Source organism: Stenella coeruleoalba (genome assembly GCF_951394435.1).
Source record: "Stenella coeruleoalba genome assembly, chromosome: 8".
In the NCBI taxonomy this organism is placed as follows: domain Eukaryota; kingdom Metazoa; phylum Chordata; class Mammalia; order Artiodactyla; family Delphinidae; genus Stenella; species Stenella coeruleoalba.
The window spans coordinates 46713554-46726097 of NC_137154.1; the positions used below are offsets into that span (position 1 = coordinate 46713554).

The following is a 12544-nucleotide window of genomic DNA, read 5'->3' on the forward strand; positions in this document are numbered from 1 at the left end:
TGACCCATGCAGAGGGTCTCTCTGGGCTGATGTGCCCCTATGGTCTCATTCCTGCCCCTTCGGCCTCTGCTGCCCACACTGCTGGCCTGTACCCCAGAAATCTGTCCCATCAGGCACATCAGGAGGTTCTTCCAGAGCTGCAGGTCATGGGAAGGTCCCATCACCCATAGATGGGACAGGTGGAGGTCTGGCCACTGTAGGGACTGCTTTATCTCAGAGACACGTGCTCCAGACTGGTCCTCAATGAGGTGCCAGGTAGCCTGGTCCTGCCCGCTCAGATCCTGCCTCTTTTCCTCCTATTTTTGTAGGCTACCTAAAGATCGCTCAGGCTCAAGGGAGGTCAACCTGGAGCCTCAGGTTCCACAGAGAGGGCCACAGTCATCTTCCTCATACGAATAATAAATAACAATAACCAGCACAGCTAGTGTTTACTGTGTGGCAGGCATGATTCTGAATGCCGTACATTAACTTACCAAATCTTAACAGTACTATGATGAGATACTATTGTTATGATTCCCATTTTGCAGGTTAGGAAAACTGAGGCCTAGAGAGGCTCAATAACTCGGTCAAGGTCACCAAGCTAGTGAATGACAGAGTAAGAGTTCACATCCAGCCAGCGTGGCCCCAGAGTCTGTGCTCTAGCGGCCACTGATGCCTGGAGTCCAGCAGAGTCCTGAGATCCATCCCTGGCATCTACCATGAGGGCAGGTTGAGTGGCCAGAGGCTGAGATTTCCCTGTGCTGTGAGAGATGAGACACAGGGAGAGGGCAGTGGATGCAGGGCATTGACTCAGGTTTGGGGAGAGCCCAAGGAGCATGGAGCTGACAGAAAAAACACCTGCCGTGTGCCGGGCACTGTGCCTGGCACTCCACCCACAGTATCTAATAAAAGTCTCCAGCAGCCCTGTAAGGTAGGAATGACTGTCTCCATTTAACTGATGGATAAGATGGAGACCCAGAAAGGTTAAGTTACTTGTCCACGGTCACACAGCTTGTAAAGAGCATAGCTGGGTTTCAAACGCAAGTTCATATGGTTTCAAAGGTGGGTCTAAGGCCATCGTGTGCCAGAGGGTGGGATGCGGCTGGAGGGAGAGGGGAGGGAAGGGGAGGACTGAGAGTGACGTACCTGGGCAGCCGTTCCGCAGCTGGCCAGAGCTGGGTACGCCGGGAAGTCACACTTAGAGCCAAAGGATGCTGAGTCAGACTGGCTCACGGCCAGATGGGGAGGCTTAAGAGCAGCAGGGACCCTTCCTGCGTGCAGGCAGGGGGCTGCAGGGAGTGACCTCAACTCCTAGTTAGGTCATTGCTCTGAGCTTCCTCTAGGGCAGGGGGGGAGGTGAACTGTTACTAACCAGGGAGGGAGACTGCACCCTATGGACCGGGGTGGGGCAGGGGGAGAGGCCAAAGCCCTTGCTCACATCACCCTAGGTTTTCTAACTCCTGGGGGTTCCATCGCTGTGGCAGCGTCCCCCACCCCTGTGTCCTTTGTGTTCCCACACCTTCTGGGTCACCACCTGCCACGTCCCAGGCTCCCACATCCTGCAGCCCGTCCTGGGAGCGGAAGGGTTACGGCTTCTGCTGTTGAGTGGAGGCCGCTGTTCCCCAGCATTAAGCAGCTTTAGTGTCTCCTACCCCAGCCCTGATTTAAAATTCATAAATGCTAATCCTTCATAATTTACGGTTTAAAAGCAGCCCCACTCACAGGCCCCATGGCTACAGCTCTGTCAGAGTAATTATGCCGCCAAGCTGAAATTGGACTACTAACTGAGATATTAAACAGGGGGGGAAATCCTCGCGCTGGCAGCCGACCCAATTATTCCAAATAAGCAAACAGATTAGTGAGTAATTTTCCAGTTAAATTTGGTGATTGGTGCCAGAATTGTATGTTAAATATTCAGAAGTAAATAGATTAAAGATGAAATGTGCCCCCCTCCTTTTTTTCTGAGCTTAACTTACTGTGTATATTAAAACTTTTTCATGAGGAGAAAAAAAGTAAAAATGATAATTAAAAAATCCAAATAAACCCCTCTGGGCCTCCCCAGTGCAGCTTGGCACAGGCCAGAGCCGGGTACAGGCCCCTCCAGCCTCCTTGACTTCCCAGCCTTTCCTGGGCAGGGCCGGCCAAGCCGCCGCCAAGCCCAAACTCCAGCCCTCCCCAGGGAAGGTGGGGCACGTGGGATTCTGGGCATCTGGGTGGGCTAGGGACCTCCCCGGCCTGGTGCACTGGGGTTGTATTTCTTTACAAAGAGAAATCACAAATCTATTAGTCCTACAATCAGAGCTGAGAAAACCCAGGCAGGGGTGGCAGAGGGAGGGGCAATTCGTGGACCCGCGAGGCCGCGGGGGTGCTGGGTTCCTCCAGGCACAGAGCAGTCTCTGGTTCTTAGGTCCCCGTGCCTGCAGCTAGGTCCCCAGCCACCATGCTCCCCCACCATGCTTTCCTGGCCTGTCTGTAGCCTCTGGTCTGCTGTCCTCGGGTTGGGGGTTACGGAGTGGAGGCACACACACCTGCTGGGGCCTCCCCACTGCTTAGCCTCCTACACTCCTTCCTGGCAGCCTGAACACTCCTTTCTCCACCTCCTCCTTAGATTCTCTGCAGCGGCTTAACCACAGCAGAATACCCGATAGGAAGGGGCCTGTGAGTCATCTCCTCAGAAAAGCCAATGTAGAAACGGAGGCCCAGAGAGGTCAATGGATCGTCCCAAGGCACGCAGCAATTCAGAGACAGAAATGCATCTGGAACAGGGCTCTTTGGCCGCTCAGCCTGTTCATCCTCTCTCTGCTGCCCCCTAGAGGCCCAGGGCTGCTGGCACAGGCTCACCAGGGCAGGTGCAGAGACCTGCGCAGGAATAGGGGGAGAACAGGGCAGGAGCCCCTGTGTCAGCCCAGGAGTGAGAGGCTGGGTCTGCAGAGAGGACAGAGGGTGGAGGGGGAGAAGATCGTGGGCCCAAACTGGGACAGTCAGGCAAGGGGAGCTGAAAGAAGGGGCCTGGGGACAGTAGTCTGTGGGTAGGCAGGGGCCGGTAAAGCCTGCAGGCCCCAGGAGGGGGGGACGGTTTCGGGACCAGGACCTCCTGTCTGGTTCCACCCCAGCCCCCTGCCCCTCAGCGTTCCAATTCCAAGTCCCAAGACCAACCTTAGGCACAGTTTCCTCCAGGGCAGGCCCCCTTTCCCCCTTTCTCTTAAGTAACCCCTTCCATTAGGTTCCAACTCCCAAAGGACTGAGAGGGTAGATGGGGGAAGGTGGGGAATCCAGGGGCCGAGTCACCCTCTGCAAAGGTCCCCTTCCTTGTCCTGAGGAATCTCTGTGGCCCCAGCCATGGGGGACAGCTCCCTGTCCCCTGGGTTGAAGGGAGCCCCCTTGTCTCTCCTTCAGCCTCTGAGAGGCACACCCGAGGGCAGGGAGGATGGGGTGGAGGGTGGTCCAACCTCCTCTCTCCAACACGACCCACTGAGGCTGCAGTCATAGGAAGGCCTGCCCAGGCCGCCAAAGCAGCACCCAGATAAGCACAAGACAGGCAGGCAGGCATCAGGCCCACATCCAGTCAGAGGAGGATGGTGTGAGGACACAGAAAGGACATGATCTGTGGGACCCGCCCAGCTTGGCCTTCTCTGACCCACTAGGCTACTGGTTCTCACACAGGGCAAATCAGGGCCCCAGAGAATCTTCTACAAAATACACACAAGCCCTCCACCCCCATGTGGAATCCCCTAAAGGTTATTAACAAACCTACCTAATGAAATTGCTACTCCTAGAACAATGATTTGCAATTCTTAAAAAGTAGCTGAACCCTTTCTTCAAACAAAATCTTTTGTATAAACAAGGCTATTAGGCAAAGCAGGTAACAGAACTCGAGTTAAATGTCTTAATTGCCACTCCCCTACCCCCTATTCTGAGGCATCTGGGAGAACCCCCAGAATTCCACCAGGGGGCAGCCGCCTAGGCACCAGGAATCTGAGCCTCTAGTTTGTTGTTCCCAGGGACTCCTCCTGAGGGGCTCCCATCAGTGGGGACAGCCAGCTGAATGTGGCTGAAATGCCTGGGATGGTCAGGGAGTGAGTGGGGACACAGCCAAGTTCCTCCAAGTGCTACTGAGGACAGCTGCTGTGGCCAGGAGGGCTGAGAAACTTTATAAGGTACCTTTCTGAGAGTTCCCCAGAAGGAGGGGCCAGTTAAAACTAGAGAGTGAGAGGGTCCTGGCCTGAGGTCCCAACCCTCTTGGTCATCCATCGTGCAGGTAGATTCCTTTCTTGGCTTCTTTCCTTTGGGGACATAGCAACATAGTCCTTCCCTCTCAGAACTTCAGGGAAGATGGGAAAGGGGCCTGAATCATTATCTTCACATCCTGGGCTCCAGCCAGTGACCAGGAGATGAAGGGTATGCAGACATATTCAGTCGTCATCTGAGAGAGAGAGAGAGAGAGAGAGAGAGAAAAGGAGGGAAGGAGGGAAGGAGGGAAGGGAGGGAGGGAGGGAGGAAGGAGAAAGAAAGACCCCCCCCCCATATAAAAGAACAATAAAAAACACTGATTGAGTACCTTGTGTGCCTGGCCAGCACGGAGACATGGCAGTGTTACTTAATTGTCAGCCTTCCCATCTGAGGTGCACCCAGGTCTGCCTCATGACCTCTGTTGACTGAGAGAAACAGGCCCACCTTCTTCTACCAGAGCCTGGCTGAGCTGAGCCCAGCCCTGGTAGTGCACTGAGCTCATTTCATACACTGTCTTTTTCCTCATCAGGCTGGAGCTGCCCATAGTACCAGGTCCTTCCAGTTCTTCCTTCTCACTGGTCTTCTCTGGATTTGGTATGAGCATAACTTTGCATGACAAGCTAAAGATTATCTCCTAACTAACTTCTAATAGTTTGTTGTTTTGTTTTATTTTGTTTTTAACTGTTTCAGACTTAAGACTTTCCAAAGGGGCCAAATTTTGTTTTCTGTCGATAGTAAAATGAAATATAAACAACCAAAGGAAACAGAACACAGTTTTTGAACAGAGCTACACCAGGTGCAGGGATTCTGGGGCTGCTAAGGCGCTTATGTGCACAGAATCCCCAGCCCTTTACTCTACAATTCAGGTGGGGACCTGAGGCCCCTGGGGTCAGGCAGGAGAGCCTGCATGGTCAGAGTGGAGCCTCTTGCTGGCTCTCTGGGGGACATTTCCCCTACCGTGGGAAACTCTTGCTACATGCGCAGTTTTGGTTGTCAGAGAACCCACACTGCCAGTCCCTGTGCTGAAACATACAGAAGGACACACACACCCATGTATGCACATGTAAACTCCTATAGGGACACGCACAAGAGCAAACACACACATGCACATATGTACACACACACACACACACACACACACACACACACATACTAGGAATCACCCTAGGCCTTTCCAAACACTTGGCCCCTGGGAATCAGGCCCCCAGGCTGTGGTGAGTTAGTAAACTGCTCTCCAAGGGAAAAACAGGCCCTGATTCGTAGTGTTTGCCAGTTTCCTCGATGGCAGATTTTAAGCTACCGACAGTTTAACAACTGACTTGCAGAATTCCTGCATATTTAGTAGTTGGCTCTTGCAGGCTACAGGACCCTGTGTCTTCCATCCCAGGCCTGGCTGCTGTTGGAGTGACTGTTTGAGGGGGTCTGAGGGGACGGAACCGGGAAGGGTGTTGGCCTGGAGCAAGCTAAGTCTCAGGAGCAGGCTTTTGAGCTCTAGTGAGTGGAGAGGCTGCAGAGGACCCAGTTAGCCCCTGGGGGGAGGAGCTACAGGCAGGAGGATGGTGGTGCTGGACTGACCAGTGGCATTCTCACAGCTACCCCAGGAGGCAGTGCGCTCCCGGTCCCTGGAGGTGTGGCGTCAGGGCCAGAGGCCCAGTCAGCTGGGACGTGAGGAGGGGTTCACGCCTCCGCCTCTTACTCCCTCCGTGGAGCCCACACTCGGGACTTTTGCCCTGAATGACAGCACAGAGTAGTGAAGGCTTAGGTTGTGACGGCTCCCGCCAGGGGTGCCAGGGGTAGGGAGCAGGTCCAGAACTTGTTCCCGGGGAGGGGGTCAAAGCTAGACTGTGCTCCAAGCCCCTGGCACATGCGCCACTGTCCCAGTAGCCTTCACACACAAAACACAGATTCATAGATAGAAGAATTCCAAGACAGCAACCACAGAGCATTAAACCCCAAGCATGGGGCCCTTCTGAGCCTGGGCCACTACATCCAGGACACAGCTGTCTGTTCAACAACCAGGTCCCACGGATCCACATCCAAATGCCTCTTCACCAGGCCTTCTGCACAGTCATTTCCCTCCTGACTAGTTGGAAGAGTCCCCTTCAACTCCAGGAGGGAGTCCTTGCTTACTGGCCTTCTGTGACCAGAGCCCGCTTCCTCCCCAGCCCCGCCTGTTGCCACTGCACCTGTGCCCTGGTTGTGTCAATCTACTTACACTCTGTGGCCCTTTTCTGTCTCCCAGCCTTTGCCTGTGCCTGTGCTCAGCGCCCTTCCCAGCGCCACCTGCAAGCTCTGAGTCAACACTTCCGAGTTCATCTAGCTCGTCACCGGCCTCGTGAAGTCTTTCCTATCTCCAGGAAGAGGTAAAGAGGCTTCTTTTCTTTTCTCTCCTTGTGCTTTATCCTGCGATAACCTATTGTGGTACTTATTACATTTGTTCACTTATTTATTTAATACATATTTATTGAGCATCTATTATGTTCAGTTACAGCCTCGCTAACACTCTCGTTTGAAGGTTAACCAGCCCCCAAAGATCACTGTCTACTCATTTCTATATCTTCAGGGCTTAGAAGCAACTAATAAATATTTGTCTAATTAAAGAAAGAGGGAAGGAAAGAAGGAAGGTCCACCTGAGGCCACTCCTGGCCCCATCGTCTACTGGTATTTGAAGCCAGCTTTTTCAACCTGCATCTGGTGACACAGCCTGGGAGGCATGAAGCAGTGGCCTGCTGGGAATGGCGTGGGCATTGGGGAGGCAGAAGCAGAAGAATAGGTGGGCAGGGGCTGGATCATGAAGGGCCTGGAATGTTCTGGTAAGGGTTTTGCGCTTTACTCTGTGGGTGATGGGGAGCCACTGAAGGGTTCAGACGCTCTAGTGACTCGATTCCATCTTAGTAAGGTCACTGTGACTGCCGTCATAGGATGGACTGGGGACAGTGACATTCACTCCAGTGCTGACATAGGTGGGTGAATAGTTTGGGCTCAGTGAGGTTAGCTGCCAGGGCATGAGAGCTGCAGGGTGGGAACATTCCAGACTCAGGGGGGTCAATTCTTTACCACGGTGGTCCCCAATCTTTTTGGCGCCAGGGACCAGTTTCATGGAAGACAGTTTTTCCACAGACCATGGGGCGGGGGCTGGTTCAGGCGGTAATGCGAGCGGTGGGGAACAGCAGAGGAAGCTTCGCTCGCTTGCCCGCCGCTCACCTCCCGCTGTGCGGCCCAGGGGCTGGGGACCCCTGCTTTACCAGTTGCCCCCCACCCTATTTCCACCAACTGGGAATGCATCCTCCTGAGGCCAACAAGGACCAGAGCTCTTCTTTCTCCACATGGCTTCCAAAGCTCTTCAGCCTTGAGAAGTTATCAGGAAATAGCATGGGATGTTTGGCCATAGCATTTTTTTTTTTTTTTTTTTTTTGTGGTACACGGGCCTCTCACTGCTGTGGCCTCTCCTGTTGCGGAGCACAGGCTCCGGACGCGCAGGCTCAGCGGCCATGGCTCACGGGCCCAGCGGCTCCGTGGCACGTGGGATCTTCCCGGACCAGGGCACGAACCGGTGTCCTCTGCATCGGCAGGCGGACTCCCAACCACCGCGCCACCAGGGAAGCCCCTTGGCCATAGGTTTGAGGGATTTGTATCTAGTTTCTGATTATAATCCTCAGTCCGTTGTGTGCTTTTAGAAAACATAACATAACCACAGATACACTATACAAAATATGCACTCATGTGCCATGCCCACAAGTGAGCACACATGTACACTCGAAAAGGGCACGTCACACATGTGCACACATGCAGGCCATGTGCTCTGGGCACACATGGTACCCAAATGTGTACCTATGCACATACTTGGGGGTGGGGACGGGACGACTCTCATCGTCATCGTTGTCACCACCCAGCATCACCACCCAGAGTGACCACGCCCCCATGCTCCTGCTGATGTCCCACTGGCCTGATCCCACCCTGACCTCACTCCCTCAGTGGGCGATTCTGACCGCATCCTGTTCCCACCGGGATTTCATGCGCCCAGATCTCACTCCCTCAACACCCCGACCCTCCAGTCTCTCCCCCTCATTGTTTTCATCTGACCGTGACCTCGCCTCCCACACCAAAGTGACCCGTCCCTGACTTCACGTCTTGACCTCACCTTGACCTCATGTAACTGATTTTGTCCTCATGACTCAGACCCTCATGACTAACCAAGGGGGCATTTCAGTGCAGGCCTTTCTCTGAGGTGATCATGGAAGACGTGGGCCTGGCCACACTTATATGTCCTTCCCTTGCTCTAAATAAGGTCACATTTTCCTCAACTGTCTTAAATTGTTTTAGAAAGGAGGCCGATATAAATTAAAATCAATAGGTAACTATATATATGCAAGTCTCCTCAATCATTACACACACAAAAAAAATTTTTTTAAGTATTTCATCCCCTCTGGCATCCCGCCCAAGGCATCATGAACCTCCTCCCTTCTTGTCAAGGTTCTGTGGGCCACACGGCTGACCACGCTTCCATGAATTCTTTTCCTCTCATCTTCCCTGACCCTTCCTTCCTCTCTGGCTGCTCGTCCTCACTCCCTTCTCTCTCTTCTTCCTCCAGTGACCTCCTAGATGTCAGTGTTCCCCAGGACTTTTCCTCTCATTAAACACACCTCCTTACAATCTGGCCTGGCCCTGACTTTCTTCCACTGTTGAACTGTACACTGAGGGCCCCTCACCTCTGTCTAAAGCACTGAGCTGTCTCCTGGGCTCCAGACCCTCATAGCCAAGAGATTCCATCATCTTCACGTGATGTCCCACATTCAAAATTTAGCCCATCACTTTCTACCCCCAACAATCCCTGGTCCAAACTGCCCTTTCCTCCTGTATTCAGCGTCCTGGTGAATGACACTAACCATCACACAACTGCCGGGTAATTCTCCTACTAGGCCCCCCACTTCTCTTTCTCTTTTCCTTCAAACACAAAGTCACCAAGGTCTATTGATTTTACCTCTTTAGTGCCTCTTGAATCTGGTTCCCATTCTCCACTGCCATCACCACCCTGATCCTGTCTGGTCTTCCTGTTTCCGCTCCACATGCCCCCGGTCCAGAGCAACCTTTCTAAGACAGGAATCAAAGCATGCCTTTGAACTGCCTGAAACTGTCAACGGCTCCCCCATTGCCTACAAAGTAAAGTGCATAACCCTTACCAGATATCCCAGGCTCTTCACGATCTCACCCCTGTGCACTATTTCTTCTTCCTCTGCCTCTCCCACCTCTGCAGCTCTGCCCCAATCACCCTCCTCCTCAATGCCCACCCCACCCACAAAAGGCCACTGCTTCATGACTCTGACACATAGTGGTCAGTTGCTGGTCCAAAGTGTTGACTTTAAACATCAGTAGAGATGGGCCTGGGGAGGTATACATTCATGTATTCACTCAACAATCATTCCACGAGCCTGTTTCATTCCAAGCACTGGGATAGGCACTGGGGTTACAGTGCTTAAAAATCCAAGGGTTAAAAAAAAAAAAAAAATCCAAGGGTTCTTCCCTGGAGGAGCTCACTGGCCCCCTGGGGGAGATAGAAGGGAAGGTAAGCAAGTACAGATTAAAGAGGAGCCACTGAAGACAGAAAATCAGAGTGGGATGGAATCCTGATTTGCTTCAGACTTTGGGCATCAAATGCAGTGGAAAGGGCAAGAGTGGATTTGGGGAGGCCCGTCTGGAGCTACCGCAGTCATCCAGGAGAGAAATCACGGGGCCTGGATGGGCGAGGAGGCCACGAGAATGGAGGGGTGTCCAGAAAGTGGAATGGGCAGGACTGGGTGACTAATTAGCATGGGGTACAAGGGAAGAGTCTAGGATGACTCCAAGGTTTCTGCATCAGGCAATGAGGGGATGGTGGTACCACTGGTGAAGCGAGAACCGGGCAGGGTGAGGAACAGGTGTGAGCCTCAGCCCTACCCTGAATCCTTGATATTTATTGTCGCTGTTGTTTTAGCTAATAATCTGGAACACTACTAGAGCCAAGCACTTGCCAAGTGCTTTACTTGCTTTATCTGATGGCATCCTCACGTGAAACCCTTAAGGAGACGACTGTAATCCCCATTCTCAGTAGATGGGACGACTGAGGCTGAAGAAAGTTAAATAATTTGTCTGGGTTCACATACTTGGTGAGTGAAGGAGCCAGGATGCCAGTCCAAGCCTGGATGACTCCAAACACCCCACTCTTAACAGCTGCACTATGTCACCTTCTCAGCTGGTGACCCCTGCTTATGGGTGTGAGCCTAGGGGGCTGCATCGGCCTTGTATCCAGGGCCACTCACTGTAGTTTCTGCCTCTATTCCTTGCTTCTCGCTCCAGGGTAGAGCTTGCTTTTCCTTTACATGGCTCTCGATCTGTGTAAGGACAGGCTCCAATGCTGGGCGCTCACCTGAGTGCCTGGACGCCGCAGTGATTGGTGAGGGTAGGGATCTAAAGGAGGGCAGCAGCCTGGCCTGTGGGCAGTGGCCTGCCCTCTGGTCACACATTCCAGAGCTGAGAGCTGTGTCCTCCCAGGCCTTTTCTGCGCACTGTCACCTGTCCTTCCACTGTCTGAGCTGAACCCCTGGGACAGAGGACAAGGCATTTCACGGGGTTTGCAAAGGCTGGGCTGGGGAGCTGGCCTCTGTGGAGTGGAGAAGCAAGGCAGGCAGGGGGCGCCACAGACCCCTCTAGGGTGGTGGACGCCTGGGAGGTTGTACCTGATGAGCTCCCCTGAGCAACCAAGCACTGGAAAATCAATACCGTTTTCCACTTTCAGGGCTGGGCTACTACTTTTCGTTACATGTCGCGCTTCCTCTGTGCTGCTGGGGACTGAGACGTTTCTCTGGCCACGGTCCCAGCCCTAATCTCTGTGCAGGCTGACAAGCCTGGTGAACACATGGCTCTGGGACCCCTGGTTTGTTTCACAGTACCTGGGAACCCGGGGCCTATCATCTAACCCTTAGCTACACGCGTCCCTGCCTTCCCTTCTCTCTCTCTCTCTCTCTCTCTCTCTCTCTCACACACACACACACACACACACACACACACACACACACTCGACCCTGACTCACGTCATCCACATTTTCCAGATAGTGGACTGTGTCACCATACAAGCACCCACTTTATCATTTTAACCTTTTTGAATGAAAATTTTTCCTAAATCTCCTGACATTAAGTAAAGACTAGGGCTTCCCTGGTGGCGCAGTGGTAGAGAGTCCGCCTGCTGATGCAGGGGACATGGGTTCGTGCCCCGGTCCGGGAAGATCCCACATGCCACGGAGCAGCTGGGCCCGTGAGCCATGGTCATGAGCCTGCGCGTCCGGAGCCTGTGCTCCGCAACGGGAGAGGCCACAACAGTGAGAGGCCCGCGTACTGCAAAAAAAAAAAAAAGACTATATCTTTATCTCTTTTTGTTAAAATAATAAAATTCATTATACAAAGTCTGGCAATTATAGGCCATTATGAGGAGAAATGATTTCGTTCAGGAGTCATTAATGAAGAAGAAACTGCACACAGGTGTGCATGCATATGGAGTCTGTAAGGATTTGCATGTGGGCACCAGGAGGGGGTGTGTTTATCTCAGCTCAAGCATCATCTCCTCAGGGGAGGAAGGAGATTCTGTGACCCTCAGGGCCCAGAACAGTGCCCAGACCACAGCAGGAGCTTAACACATAAAGTATTTGTAGAATGAATTAATGAACATGCTTCAGTGTAAGGATAGAGCTCCTCCTAGCCTCCATCCAGGCCCTTTCTCAGCTCCAACTCAGCTGAGAATCGGGAAGGAAACAAAGAGCTCTGAATAAAACACATGTCCTGACTCTTACTTTGAGGAGAGTCCCCACGCTCTCAGCCAAATCTATTTCCTCTTCTTTTACAAATAATGTATAAAGTTTGGTTTTCTAGTCTTCATGCTGCAAAGTTGATTTCCTGGTCTCCAAGCTCACCAAAGATTAGGAGTAGCACAAGAAGTGAAGATGCTAGGGACAGACACCCTGGCGGCTACACACACCGTACACATCCACACCGTACGCATCCACACCGTACACACAGGGCTCAGAAGCCATGGCGCTGGGGCATTCTGTGCAAGGACTAACAGCCTTCAGAGCCTCTGAGTGCATCTAGATATTCCACTTTCAAACATAACGGTGACCGTAGCCATCTCAAGAAGATGAAATCCTGTCTAGAATGCCGTCTTAGAGAAGGCATCAGAGGCGTATGATATTCGAGGTTTATTCTTCCCAAGCGGCTCCCCACCCTCACCTTTCTCCCCTCTCTGGCCGAGAGGGCCGCCCTAAACTATGTTGGGGACAGAGAGGAACCCACCTGTGTTGTCTCCAGT

General features: G+C 52.8%; 1 long non-coding RNA gene across 1 annotated transcript in view; it reads left to right on the forward strand.

Moving 5' to 3' along the window:
* LOC307190359 overlaps nt 1-12544 on the forward strand; it is a 53202-nt gene that overhangs the window by 25797 nt on the left and 14861 nt on the right. Inside the window, exon 2 of the long non-coding RNA XR_013829468.1 lies at nt 6452-6572. This is a non-coding gene — a long non-coding RNA (uncharacterized lncRNA). The remainder of the gene's footprint in view (nt 1-6451; nt 6573-12544) is intronic.